Source organism: Pezoporus wallicus, unplaced genomic scaffold, assembly GCF_028554395.1.
Source record: "Pezoporus wallicus isolate ANWC-B61680 ecotype Strahan unplaced genomic scaffold, APGP_CSIRO_Pwel_v1 contig_8232, whole genome shotgun sequence".
NCBI classification, from domain to species: domain Eukaryota; kingdom Metazoa; phylum Chordata; class Aves; order Psittaciformes; family Psittacidae; genus Pezoporus; species Pezoporus wallicus.
This window is the reverse complement of record NW_026637105.1, coordinates 738,867-754,036: the sequence shown is the minus strand read 5'-3', so window position 1 is coordinate 754,036 and position 15,170 is coordinate 738,867.

Here is a 15,170-nt window from a genome sequence, read left to right as displayed (position 1 = left end):
ATCCCCAAAGGAACCTGGCCATGGGCCTCCAGCTTAGCCCAGGTCAGAGCCAGCCTGGGGCAGGGCACACACTCACCACCGGGCTGTCCTCCACAAGCTTCCAAGTGCACTTTCAGGATACCACTTTGGAGAAGCTTCACTGGACAGGATCATAAATTCTGTCTAAATAAGAATTAATGATACTAATAATGAAGAGAACCCACAAATCTTCAGCGAAGCCAATGAGTATTTTGGGAGACAAATGACTCTATTACTGAGGCTATCGGAGAAGCCCTGAACCATAGCCACAGTGAGTACAAAGCAATGGAGCTCCCTGAAGCTGAGGGAACAGTGCCAGTTTGATTCCCCAGAAGACCTAGCCCCTTTCTTGCTTTTCAAAAAGCCTTCAGTAGCTGTACATGGTCTTTGCGGGTCCCCAAGTCATTATGAATTGCTATAAGTAACCACCACTCCATCACTGACAAGGCAACCGAGGCTGGATGATTTGCTTTGTTGTACGATGAACAGAAAAACCCCCAAACCAGAATCCAGTTCTACCTTGGAAGGCAGCGCTAGGGCAGCTGCCCTAACCTACACCCTCCAGTCTTCACCATGCACTGACCAGGACCAGACAGCAACAACTTTTATCCCAGCAACACACTGCCTGCAGCTGCATCTCTGTCATTGTATGCACTGCAGCTCCAAACCTCTGAGCTGGGGGGGAAGGCAGAGGAAAGGAGCATCCCTTTCTCCTCATTGTCCTTTCTCTGAACAAACTCACTGGAGTGACACGTGAGACAAAAGCAATTTCTACCATTACGAATAAACTGTTCCCAATCTGCAATGTCCCAGTAACTTAACACATCAAAGGCCTCACCTGCCTGCTTGAAATCTCCCATGGAAATGGGATCCAGCCTCCCAGCTCTGTTCCCTTGTGCACAGATTTATGCAAAATGGCCTCTTCAAGATTTAGGTATCTGCCACTTTCGGCTACTCTGTGCAGTGAATCCTCACTGTACAATAACTGACAGACAGGCTGAGAGACAGGTGATTGGCAGAGTAATTGCAGCAACGTCCCTTCAGTGATGAAGGGATCATGTAGCATCTGTATCATGCTGAAGGTCTCTGCTAGCCACTCTTCTCTCTTGCTGTCTGAATACAGCTCTTCAGTGCCCAAATAATTCAATCCTGAAGACAAGAGCAAAACCCCAACACCTCATGGCACAGCAGGAGCACAACAGCTCTCCCAGCATAGCAGACCCCAGCAGGGCTGTAGGGCAATGGAAACATGCATCTGTTCAGTGGATCTCCCTCAAAAGTAATCTACTGTATAAATGTACATGCATACATGTAACTAAACCAGGAGACAAAACATGGAGATGTTTGTACGTATACATACACAGAGCATACGTGGCTACAGAGAGCTCAGCATCACGAGACAGAACTGTGTGTTCCATGACGAATGGATGGAGAGCTTTGACTGGTGCAGGATCTGACTCTCCCCAGGAGAAGAGGCAGCCCTTGTTTCTAACAGCGAGGTCTCTGCTCTGAGAGCCCCCAAAAGCTTCCCCACCATACATGCTCTGCAGGATGCTGGATGTCATGTTGGATTCAGATGCACTAAGAGGCTTTCACGTGCAGTCACCTGTCGAGCCAGCAATGGAAGACACTGGCGCATCCTCTCCCCGTGCAGTTTCCAGCCTGCTGGAGGCAGTGCTGCAGAACCGAGGGCTTCAGCTACGCTGCTAAAAAGACAAGTGAAACTAACCCCTGAGCTCATCCATTCCCAGAGCAGCTCATTTGTCCCCCGGGGCTGGCTGGAGGGGCCGGGGGGGCAGCAGCACACTCTCTCCTGCTGTAAGGATAACAAAAAGTGATGAATGCCCCTCGCTGCTCGGGACGGGAAGCAGCACCTTTTCCCTGCCCGAGACAAATTACTGCTGTCACAGCAGGCAGCACAGAGCTATTTACCCACACTATTCCCAGGCCAGCTCCTCGGTGACCCGGCTTTACCTGCCCCGCTTATCTCCACAGATTGTCTTGTTTAAAACCAGAGCGAGAGCAAGTGGGGGAGCAAGAGGCGAGGCTGGGGGCCTGAGGGGGTGCATTTACAGCCCCTGTGCTTCCCGTTAAGCAAAGGAGCTCATAAAGGAACCTACTCGCCGCTCCCGAAGACAGCGGAGCCCATCGCGCCCGCCCACCCCACCGCACCTCCACGCGTTCCTCAGCGCCATCTCTCGGCACCTCTTCCGTTCGCGGTGAACCCGCAGGCAGGAGCGGTCTCTCTGCAGGCAGCAAGAGGAAAACTGTGACTCGGATGGGAAAGCCAAGAGCACGCAGGAGCCACGGGCCCAGTGCTCAGGGCTGCTCTGAAAAGGGCTGCCTGGGTTTCTTCCCCTTGATGTTATGTGGAGCACGCGTTATCTGCCAGGCACCTAACCTCACATAGAAGCTAATAGATTCATTTATTCAGGACAGGGAATTGATAGATTTAGTTTGATTTTCTTTTCAGAAGCCTTCCTCCCCGAGCTACATTTCTCATTTCATTAATGTGCTGATGGAGGAATAAACTTCTAACTCTGAGGATCAGACCTGTCAAACAGCATCTCTTGCGGAAGGGAAGGTGGTGGGGCTGGAGGGGACTCCAGCTAAGGAGCTGGCCTCAGCAGGAATACTGCTGAAGCCAATCCCAAGTGTGCCAAATACCATTCCAGCCACTTCTTCCACAGGAGCTTTAGCTGTGCTTTTAACTTATTATTTGCAGTGCCTAACACGGAGCATGCTGCAAAATCCCTCTTAGGTACAGAAATGCACCCTGGGGGAGCAAGAGGACAAGCAAATAGAGTAGGGAGAGAAAGTACAAAGAAATAGAGACTCAGAGAAACATTTATATGAGAGAAGAGAAAGCCTAGCTTAAGGGAAGAGAAATTCCAAGAAAACTGAACTAAAGAACTGAAAGCATCCTGTATGGATCACACAGAAAAGATTCAACTGGACCCCCGAGTCCATCCTCAGCCACTGTGACTGCGCTTGCTGGGTTTGGGTGAGCTTTCCCTGGGGCTTATCTATGCCAACAACAAAAAGCACAGCCTATATCCTTCCAGTGTGCATAAAGCCTGGAGAGCTTTCCCACACTTCCGCATGCACACAGCCTCTGCTCATACAGGCACTGATGCAGCTTTTCTTCCACTCCACACTAAGTTGTTTGCATGCACGTGTACTGATGTGTGTGATGTCAGTGCACACAAATACACGTACAGTGTCTCTAGAACTTCCTTATCTGCAAATACACTTTACACGAGGCACGCATCTAAGGGTAGTCATGCATGTGAAGTCATTCTCACCTCCCTCTATCCATCTTCCACTGTGACTCATCATGGAGGTGAAAGATCCCCAGCAGAAAAGCCACTTCTGAAGCAGCTCTTTGCCTTGTTCCCCTTCTTGGTTCCAATTTAACAACGCTAAGGCCAGATGATGAACATGATGCAAGCAGAGGCCAGTCCATCTCTGATCAACAGTGTCTGACAATAACCAGCCCCTTTTCACTCCAGTTTAACTTTGGGCCTTCCCATCACTATGCTATAAAGGGAAAGGCTTCAGAGCACTCTCCTGAAGGGTACAGGATGGAGAGCAGCTGGCATTGTAGTCTTGCAAATGAGAGCAGCACTGGGTTTATCCACACAAATAAGACAAACCCCCGGAGAGTCTGCAGTTCAGTTCTGAGTCACAGCCATCAATCCAGCCAACTAATGCAAGGCTGAACCAAATTACTAAGAAAATAGTGATTCTGGGGCTGGAGATGCCTGCACAGGAGCTGTGAGCCCCAAGGGGAGAACACAACAGAACCCCATCAAGGAGGAGTAGTAGCAGGAGATTTGAAACCAATGTCCTAGTCAAGACAAATCCTTCTTCAGATGCAATGCAGTGTCCCAGGCATGCCAGGGAAGGTGTTAATTCCTGTGTAAATAGGGTGCGAAATGCCACCCCATCAGATGGGGTTTCTAATCACTTGGCTAATTATGTTCTCTGCTGGTTTGCTCTTTATGTCATATTTCGAATTGGTGCAAACGGCATCCGTAGCCCCAGGCTCTGCAAGATGGAATTTATAGACTTGAGTGGAAAATTTGCCAGAGGCTGTATTGTCAGAAGGAGGAAAAAGTAACACATGGTATACCACCATCCCTGTAAGCACGCACTTCTCATAGCAGCTTCTTTTTCCTACTTGGGGCTTACGGAGATGGCCAAACTGCAGAAGCAAGGAATGAGTTTATTGTATCAATCAGCCGTTAAGGAGCCCTCAATGGGTTATTGCAAGTTACTTGCATGCAGGAGTGGTAGGCATGAATTAATTCCTTGTTTTTCCATACTAATTCTTCCCTCTGAGCAAGAACATGGCTATTGCAATTGCAGGAGCCAAGAGAAATGTGTTAATCCTATCTCAGCCTTGCATGGCTCGTTTACTGTCTCCTCAGCCACCACAATGAGCCTTGCCTGGCACTTCCAAAACCAAGTGCGTGCTTCTGACCTTCCCAGGGCCTTCCAGGGTTCATAAGCCAAGAGGTTTGCATGCAAGGAGTAAATGCGCTCATTTAGCACCATCCTCTGCCCATCCCAGACCAGAGGCCCTCCTCCATACTAATGCCTGCTTGAACAAGAGCAGCTGTAGAAAGTGAGCTGAACTTGATCAGAAACACCTGCCTTCAGAGCCCCCTGCAGTCCCACGCAGTTGTTCTGGTGGTTACTTATCTTCAGGAGCAAAACTATGCACCTTCTTGGTTTGACTTGCTCTCAGCTGAGCTCCTTACCCTGGACTTACTCTTGGTTTATTCCAGGGAAGTACAAGGAAATTAGCTTTATTGACTTACAGCACCTTATTCCTTACTTACACCTTATTCCAGGTACACACAAAAAGAACCAGCCCCACTGGAGTCACTGCTGATTTACAACGGGCAAGTAGGTACACAATTACTGCTGGTGATTTACAGCTGAGTTACCTGTTATTTATTCTAGGTGTTTAAGGGTATATCCACACGAGGGCCCTGAGGAAAATTAAACCAAATTAATTTTAAAGTAGATTAAACTGTGTTAGACCATGACACAAACCCTCCTCTTCAGGCTTAAAGAGGCCTTAATTCATTTTAGTTCATCCCAACTCCTTCCTAGCAAGGAACTCAGCCCAAGTGGCTGTACCACAACGATCCAGGAGGAGGAAAATGAGCCCTGCTCAACTGGAGAGTGATCACTGCTGCTTTACACCAGGAAGAGGAGAGCAAGTCCCACTGGCCTCAGAGGTGCGAACCCCCTGGCTTGCACTAGGGAGCCTGTACATTCAGAGCAGGTTGAAGGAGCATAAAGCACTTAGTGAAACACAGCTCTTTGCATCAGCCCAGCTTGGTACATGCTCATACTGCCCATCCGGGACAGCACGCAAAGAAAGAGACGTTTAAAGTCTTCAAGGTGGAGTTTCAGGGCTGTTTTTTTGCCGACTTTTACAATACCCTGCAAGCATACATTACCCACAGAAAGTCAAGCAAAGCAGAGCTCTCAGCTGTGTGTGATCTGAAAGACACAGCTCTGCGATCACTGCTATGGATAAAAATCAACAGCTCATTTCCCAAATCTAACAGCCTATGCCAGGTTTGATCACTAATGTTTTTGCTCCCGGTTCCTGCTATAACATTATTTGATGAGAAACAGCCTTCAAAGGACAGAACAAAAAGGGAGTTTCCCATCCTCAGGCCTTTCAAGAAAGTCTTGGAAATGTGACTGTAAACGGCCAAAGTTGGGGAGTTAAAGAGGAGAGGTCACTCCTGGAAGCAGGACGACCTGCATTTTAAAGGGTGCTGGCTGGCTGGGACAAACTTGGAATCTAGGGACTAGTCCAGTCACACTGCATAGGAGACCTGAATTTAAATGCGTCCCAAGCACTTGGGGTTCAAGGAACTTGTCAACTTGATATCAAGTCTAGACTGCAGTTCAGGACATCTGGGTCCAAAGAGTAGCTTCGCAGTACAGACATACCCTCCATCTGCTCCGCAACCGCACAAGGCGTCCAGCTCTTCATGATGCTTCCAGCAGTACAAATAGCATCACAACACTCCACTGCCTCCAAACACAAGAGGTCTGGCTGAAAAGCAGCCTCTGCAGTCAAACCTGGTGTTTGAGGTGTTCACCTTGAGACAACTGGTGGCCAAGGAGCCTAAAGGAGAGTGTCAGTGTTATCAAGACCATGAATAATGCATAGGCTTTTGTTTGCACTGCTGAACAGGGGTGAGTTTCACCTTCCATGAATTACAGCACAGCTGAACTGTGCTTTTTCTGCCTTTTTTTTTAATATACAACCTAATTGCAATCTAAATGCAGTAGAGCCCAGCAACAGCAGAGCAGCCTGGCAGTATCTCTTCACATTAGCTGCTGGGTTATGAGCAAGGGAGACATTTATCCCCCCATACATTCCTGGGATAATCACTTAACTGATTCAGTCCTTGCACCATCCTTCCTCAGTAATGGGCTGGAGCATCACTTACCAGCCCAGCTGTGCCCTGTGAGCAGCTCTGAAACTGCAGAGCCAAGTACATAGAGTCCTAGGTGCTGCACAGGCCATCCAGAGGAGGAGTAAAAACTCCTTACCTAGAGAGAATGCAAGGTTTGGATTTTTCAAAGACATAAATGAGATTGGCAAGGCCCAATTCCTACTAGATTTTAATGAGACTTAAGTACTTAAGCTGCTCAGGAAATCCCTACTGACAATAAAAGCACCATGGGTTTCATATGTACCCAGGAGCATGGATAGCTGGAAACCAGAAAACGCAGCAGGCTGCTCTGGCTGAATAGATGCTCTTGTCTCTCCCACCCCACCCCAGTCTGCATCCTTCCAAAGAGCCTGCTGACTTGCTGAGTGCAACAGAAAGCTCCCAAGTCCCCACCAAAACTCCTGGATTCACCTTCTACTCTGTTGCCAGCTCACCAGGGATCCAAGGGAACTGTTTTCACCAATCTAATCCATTTTTCCCATGAGGATAACAGTCCAGGCTCTGGAAGCACAATTCTATAGCACAGTACTGTCTGTTACTGGTGGCTGCAGATCACTGATCTCCAAGTAGCTGATAACGTAAATTCTGTTGGTTTCCAAGGGAAGAAAACACAGGACTAATCCTTAGGTGAGTACAGCTTGGATGCAATTACATCTTAGCCAGGTCCACAGACAGTCACCAGCTGACAATACTGCGTTAGGCAGTTCTTAAGAGTACAGCAAAAACTAGCCCTTGCTTGAAAGATCTCAGTCTGTGTAGAGATGAAAGTAAAAGGAGAAAAGACAAAACAATTCACTTAACAGCATGCATGAGTCAGACAGAAATACAAGAGACCAGGTACCCTCCCTGTTAGGCCAGGCTCCTTTGATCACAGTTAAAAACACATTCAAAACATGACACACGCCAACATGACACAGTATTTACATCCTGTAGAAGAACCTGCTGGTACAGAGGATTATATTCTGCCCCTCATCCTAAACGCATGTGGCATCCTCCTCCAGGACACTCTGCTCCAATCTTCAGAAAGCCTGTTCCATATTCATCAGTTCTGTAAGCCAATCCTCCCCCCATCCCATGCTCCACTCATCACACCCAGGGGAAAGGGCCTCTTTCTCTCAGTTTGGAGCCTTTCCCCAGGGTGAAGAGGATGCTCTTTGTGCAGCACTGGGAGGACTCCATTCAGCCACACTCAGGCATAATTAACACAGGCAAATATCAAGAGCACAGACACATGCAATTACACAGCCACGCTCGAGAGTTAACCCTGTGTTAATTGATTACATAAAGCTTCCTCTGAAGAGGCTGTAGAGTTTCTGTCACCTCCACCTTTCATAGAGCAGCCCTTACTATTCCTTTCGCTTGGAGAGGGGATTATGGCAAGGCTTGTCTTCAGAATGAGTCTTGTGAAGAGACAGGAAATAAATGGGAGGAGATTCATCTCAAGAAATCTAATGAGCATCACCAGGATGATTCCCTGGTGAGGCTCGACAGAAGAGCTGGACACACTTTTCCTGTATCACTATTAGAAAGGCAATAGTGCTTGGAGACCCCAGACTGGGGCTGCGCTGGCAGCTACACAGCACCAGCACTACATCAGCTTGGGAGCCATGTGGGATGGAGCTGGAGCAGCACAGAGGTCACAGGATGCTGGATCAACAGCCCTGAGCACGAGGCTGGACTCAAGGTGTATCAGAGAAGGAACAAAGCACGCTGCCACCCACATAACAAGGGTGAGGACTTCCAAGGGACTCCAAATGTGCTTCTCATGGGGCTGACACGGGATGGGCAGATGTCACTTGGACTTGTGCCCCAGCTGCCCAAAGCAAATGCTCTAGGCCCTCCAACAGGAGGTTTTATTCAGAGCAGCTGGTCTGTTTTCTCGTGCTGTCTAGGAGGGGGCAGGCAGCCGCAGCAGAGAACAGCACATCTGTTTTCTCCTGTTTCATCAGGCAGCTCTCAGCCCCGGCCCTACCTGCTCCCCAGGGCTGTCTCCCAGCCCATTACTGCCCTGGCAAATGTGATGGCTCTTCAACGGGGAAAGCTGTGTCCTGCCACCAGAACTGCTGATTTTCTCCAGAAGCTGTGTGATAAATCAACCTGACACATCCCAGCGCCCACGAAGCCTCCTCAGCTGTAGGAAGTGGTGTGCAAGGTTTTGTCTGCACCGCTTGGTACATTCTCAACATTTAACTTCCATTTGCAATAGCGACTTGAGATTGATGAGGGTGACAACACCAACATCCCCAGCCTTCTCCACGTTCACTTACAGCTGGGAAATCCATCCTGCCTGTGCTATTACTCCAGAAGCATACAATGAAATCCCAACTCTAACCCTAATCACAGCCTCTTTGTTCCTATTTTGGGCAAGAGCTACAAGGTGAGCACTCGTGTCCTGTGTGAAAATAAACAGTAGAAAATTACTGAAGAGGTTGACTGTAAAGGCTGCCAAGCTTTACACACCGCACACACCTTGAGTTACAGCTCATAACTGTAACTCATGCTTATATAGTGTATTTGTTGGGTTTTCTTCCTTTAGAACATAGGAGAGCAAGATAAGATAAACCAGCAACCTGAACTTAAGCCACCTTAAATATGTCCCAAGAACACAGGGAGCCTGATCCATGTTTAAGGGATGCTATCCCGATGCAAATACTCTTAATAACTAAAGTTGTATCATCCCGTGCTCAGAGATGCCAAGTTCTCCGCACACTCATTCTAAGAGGCAGTTGTGAAGATGGATGTGTGTCCTGTATTAGTGCCTGCACGGTCCACCTCTGATTTTAGGAATTTCCATATTTTCCCAGCAAATGAGCAGCTCCAAGTTTGCACAATCCCTTAATCCCTGAGTGGAAGATCCCCATTATCTGTCCAGTACAAGGCACTTTATTAACGGATTACGTTTGCAGCAGGTAAAGTTCATTTTTAATACTTTTAATGATTTAAAAATGGATTTTCCTTTCAGATTTACTATTTTCAAGCAGCTTGACTGTGAAAACCCTACCCAGTCAGTAATATGCAGTAAAGGGTAGAGATTCAACTTGCTCAGTTCCCCAAAGCAGAGCTTAGAAGGGATGAATTGTAATGTATGGCTGCTCAGTGGAGATTTAGAAGCCACTCGGAGCAGAAAATACAGGCCAGATTTTCAAAGAAGCTCCAAAATTAAAAACTTACTTTTAAAGAGCAAGTTTATTGCACATTTGCTGTCCTGCGAGTACGGAACAACTGGCTTCGGGTGGACAAATACCATCTTTGGCTGCACAAATATCACAGGGCATCGTTTATTTGGTCTCTCCTGCCTACATTTGGCTGGAAGTACAAACATCTTCCTGCCCAGCCCTGTGACTCCACTGCACCGCGTTTGCTCATGCTGTGGACAGGAAACTACTACTTAAACCTGCCTACGAGTACATACCCTCAGAGACACCCCCCCCCCCCCCCAGTTTCCTGATAGGGTCTTCTTTGCAGCACAATTTCCTTCTGGCAACACAAGGACTGACACTGAGCCAAAGCAGCCTGGGAATTCTTCCCCCATCTCCTTCCCATTTCCACCTTCTCCACTCTCCTCTGCTTCAGCATCGCTGCCTACCTCAGCCTTCTCCCAGCAACCCAGAATGGCAGCAGGACAGGAAAAACGGCAGGAACCCATTAGGGTGGAAAAGCTCTGCGGCTGTCACTGCTGGTCCTGACCTCGTCATCGTAATAGGTGACACTGTGCAGGTCCACTACAGAGAAAGAAGCCTGGAAGACAAGAGCTCCGCGAGGCAGTGCCAGAAGTGTGGTAGGTCTAAATAAAAGCAGAAAAGAGACAACCCCCCCATGGCAGGGGGTTGGAACTGGATGATCTTAAGGTCCTTTCCAATCCAAACCATTCTATGATCCTATGATGATCCCAGTGTTATTATCAGGCTCCACACAGCTCCCTCAAGCTGCAGGTATTCTTTCAAGTGTCCTTACACGTTTGCCCTGTCTTGTGTCACATCCCTACCTCTCCAGTGTGATAACAGGAACTGCATCCTTGATGAGGAGCCCTTCTGCTCCTCGTTAACGCTGAGAAGTTGGAGAAGCATTAGAAGTGCAGCCTGAGCAGCCCAGCTCTCCACGGCGAGGAACAACCACGTCCTCAGTCAGATTTGTGACGCTGGGTCAGTTTGCCTGTCACCCACACAGCAGAAACAGCTCAGTAAGGACTTTACACCTCCTCAGATCTGACACTTCCCCCTGCCCAAAGGGTCTAAGGTTGATGGCTGGAGCACCACGGGCGGGCATGGCAGGCAGCAAGCCCCGTCCTGTCCTGACACCTCAGCTAAGGGCACAGCTTCGTGGGATGCACAGCCTGTGGAAACACTGCCTACCCATCTGGTTGCATGCACCGGCCTCCACGCAAATACAAACACTTGGCACTGCAGGAGGTCACGCTAACGGAACACAAAAACCCTCCGGGCAGTCACAGGTGGCCCCATCAAACCGAAGATGAAGCTTCAGATCCTCAGTGGGACAGGAGCCATCTCCCCACAGCTTCACCTCCTGGGTAGGTCACAGGACCCACAGCACCGCACTGACTTCCCACGCCGTGGAAAAGGCAGCAGGTTACAGCGGTGCTTTGCTATCTGCAAGGTCTCGTCTGTCCTCGAGAATCAACGTGTCTGATGTGACCGAAGGCAAAGCTCTTGGCCAGAAGCCAGGCTCCAGTGCAAAGCTAGAATAATCCATTGGAAGGAGTGGAAATGCGCCGGAGGAGCTGACATCAGCATCCGGGCCAGGCCACTCCGCAGTTATTCCGCACATGGTGAGTTTAGGAACGTGGCATTTTATCTCTGCAATCACATTAGCCCTGTGCTGAGCCCCTTCCACTGCAAGCCTCGGTTTCCAGCAGCACAGCATCTTGGGATGTGTTACAGGGCTGACACAAGGCACGGAGAGGATTTTCACCCCAAAACAAACACAAGCTGTTCAGGGCTCCCCAGCAGATGATGCTCCGAGTCGGCTGTGTCACCCAGCATCTTGCTTTGCAAATCACCTATCGCATGTGCAAGCACGCACGTGCACATCACACACAAGCACTTGCCCACAGAGCTCAGGGTGGATTTCTTTGAGCTTGTCAAGATCCGAGGTTTTTTGTAGGGGAAGTGGTGTAAGCAGCGAGCACATGAGAGCTGTCACCGGGATCCACACCAAGGGCAGGAGATCAGCCCGAGGCATCGGTCGGTACTGATCACACACACCCTCACAAGTAAAATCAGACCCAGAGACCAGGCCAGAAAGCTGCCGAGGCAAACCATGCTGGTGTTAAAATGGGCGCTGCATCGGCACGGGGCTGTCTCCAGCTCCTACACTGGAGGCTTGCACCAGCAGAGTTAACCTGAAGCCCACAGTGGGCCACAGAAAACACCCTGACAGCAGAGAGCTGTTACAGAGGCTGCCCTGTGAGCCCACTGCAAAGCCAGCTCTTTGCAAGTCCGATGCTGATCTTGGTTCACATCAAGAGCAATGCAGTTCCATCAATTCCTCCCCAGTCTCTCACAGCTCACCCAGGGATTCTGAGCATGGTGTATGTTGCCTGAGTTGGACAAAGGCTGAAGGCTGGCTCTGCGACGGTGGTCCATGGAAGAGCTGGAACACTGCAGGTGAAGGCCCAGACCCTCATCTGGCATGAGCCTTAATCTTGTGGCTGACTCCAGTCTTAATTCCTGGGAACGTGGCCAAGCGCAGCAGTAAAGATCCAGGTTCTGCAGAACTCCGGACAGTTTGGGGTGCGTTTTGCCCCAGCTCACACCAAGGCAGACCAAGGGAGAAACACACAACTGCTACGTTGTAAGGTCTTCATATCCCTCGGAAATGAAGCTTCCCGATTTGGTGGTCTTTAAAGGAAAGAAGGTTACCTTGGAGCGGCAGGGAATGAATTAGAACAGCAGCATCCACAGCCGAGCACAGGATCATTAGTCATTGCTTTTTACCTTCCCATTTTCCCTATTTTGTTTGTACACATCAGAACATGACTGATTACACACTGGAAAAGCAAGGAGCCTGCTCAACTGCCCTGACATAAATTACAATTAATAGCCAGAGTTTGACTTCAGGAAAGTTGTTTCTAAGGATTCTCTCAAGTATTATTTGGATGGGCCACAACAAAGTGTCTGAGCCTGGAGGGGGGCTGTCTGCCCTTGGCTCCTGTGGATGGCAGGCAGGACTCCAAAGTACTCAGCACCTTGCAGAATAAGCCCAGAGCATCATCAGTTGACTTGATCAGGCAGTGGCAATTTCCCTTTTGCTGCCTGACTGATTCACCTTGTCCCAAGCCTGCAAGCCCACACCTGCTGCACTCCACAAGTGCCTTCTCAGGGTTATGCCAGTGTACTTTGTACCAGCACTGGAGTCCTTCTGAACACTTCCATGTCAGCTGATCCCTCTCCTACTTCAGTACAACCTGGACCAGCCAGCCCAGGATGAGCCTCATCACACCTGAGCGGGTGCTTAACAATCACTGCATTACCAGTGACTTTAGCCATTAACTCAAACTACTTCCTAGCAGCTTTGATAAGTGCTTTGGGATGGGGAGCTTCAAAACCTCACAGAGAAGTCACATCATACTATTCGCTCATTTTCTGTTATTCATAACAAAATCATCTGTTTCGGATGTAGCTGTATTGCCAGTTAAGTGGAAAGTGTTTTAAAGCAAGTAAACCCTTCCATTTGTAATTTTTCAAATAGTACATAAAAATATAATGCATCAAGCACGCACAAGTGCTCTATGGACTATTACACACTTTCAGCTACCTCGGTGATGAGGCATAAGTTAAACAAAAAGAGCTTTGACAAATAAAATCATTTTGCATCTAGATAGCAACTTTTTGCTCTCCCTGTGCTTCAGAAACTCAAATAACTTATTGTAATGTTCCCTTTGACTGCAAAGTAAAAGAAGAGCAGTCTTTAACGGCCACCAGACACTGAGGCACTGGGACTGGCTGATAACTGCAGCACAGCCAGGCAGGGAAAGAGCCCTTCAAGTTCTTCATTCCCACCTAGGGATGTTCGCACAGAGACCTGGACAGAGCCCGTTGGTAAATCTGGTCCCATCATGGGCTGAACAGAAACGCTGTGTCCAGGGTGTCTGTAGCTAGAAATTCAGCCAGAGGATGCAGAAGAAAGGAGGCAACTAGCAACGCTGCTCAGAACCATCATCTGTGCTAATGAATGCGGCAGGGTGGGAGGTTTCTAAGACAGGTCCCAAAGGACACCAGTGAATAATGCATGGTGGCTTCTGTCCATCCCAGCCAGATCGCTCAGGGCATCACACATAGCAATTATTAAGCAGTTTGCTGTAACAATTTAAGTTCTAATGGTAAATAAACACTAGCAATGTTACAGGCCAGATCAGAGAGTCATGGTTATTTACCCCTAACTGCAGCTTTTGGCCTTGTAAGTTTATTTGCAATGTCAACTGTGGCCTGAAATAAATGAAAGCCTCTCATTTCTGTAGGCACCTTCCCCATCCTGGAGCCATTACTCAAGTCAGGCAGCAGCAGTCAAAAACCATCACATTTCCTGGCAACTGAAAACTTACATAACAAATTTGTTTATCCCCAACTCTGCGTTTGGCAAGCCACCACTGCTTTGTGGGTGCCAGGCAATAAGGTTAGCGGAGAGAGGAAGAGGCACCCTCGTGCTCTGAGTGACAGCCACTACCCAACCCTGCCAACAGCACTGGGGCACAGTGCCCCTGCAAGAGCCCTTCCCCTGCTCCTCATCTGTCCTGTACCTACTTGATTTCTTTACTCTGAAGCTGCAGGACAGAGTGGACAAGGGTCTGATTCCTTCGGCAAGGCTGCTGGGAATGACACCCTCGACATGACAACCGCGGTCCCACACATCAGTTGTCTGATGCTGCATTCCCGAATCGAGCATTCGGAGCTGGCTGGGCACAGCTGTGGACTCGCTGCCTGTTTCCACCTGACCTCATTACTCTTCCTCCAGATGACTGTTGCTGCAGAGCGTAAGGCAGAAAAGTAGGTTCTGGTTTCTCCGAGTCCAGCATCGGAATCGGCCTCTCCAGTTGGGTTTACCAAGTACAGGAACCTTCTCTGTAGACAAAGAGCTCTCCCATCTCCAGCTGTGACTTCCCAAAACATTCTGATAGGCTTTCTCACCAAGAATCACAGCCACCCCTCAAAGTAGAGCCTGCTCACGTCTGGCTGTAGAAGGCCTCACGCTGAGCCAAAGGACACTAAAGATATGTGAGCATCCTCCTGCTTCCCTGAACAACGCAGCCTGGGAGGCAGGAGTCAGGCAGGCGGTCACTGCTGGGCAGCAAGACTTTGTGACCACAGAAATAAAGGGGAAAACAGCAGGAATCTTGACAATATTGCACTTGGGGATGTACTTCCAGCAGTCCTTCCCTCATCTCATCCATGCCATATAAAGAAGAACAATGCGGGGTGAATCTCCATTCATCCAAGGAAGGCAGACACAGTGCAAAGAGGTTTCTCAAAATGATCCCTTCTTGTTTGGAGAGCAGCCTTAAGGAGATTTTCCTAACCCAGGGATAGTGAACAGATCTGTATTTGTGTGTGGCAGAGCCAAAGAACCAACCTGAGGCATTATCTGTAACGAGTGCTGCCAAACCACGTTCAAAGCCTATCAGCTCCTGCAGCCAGGATGTGC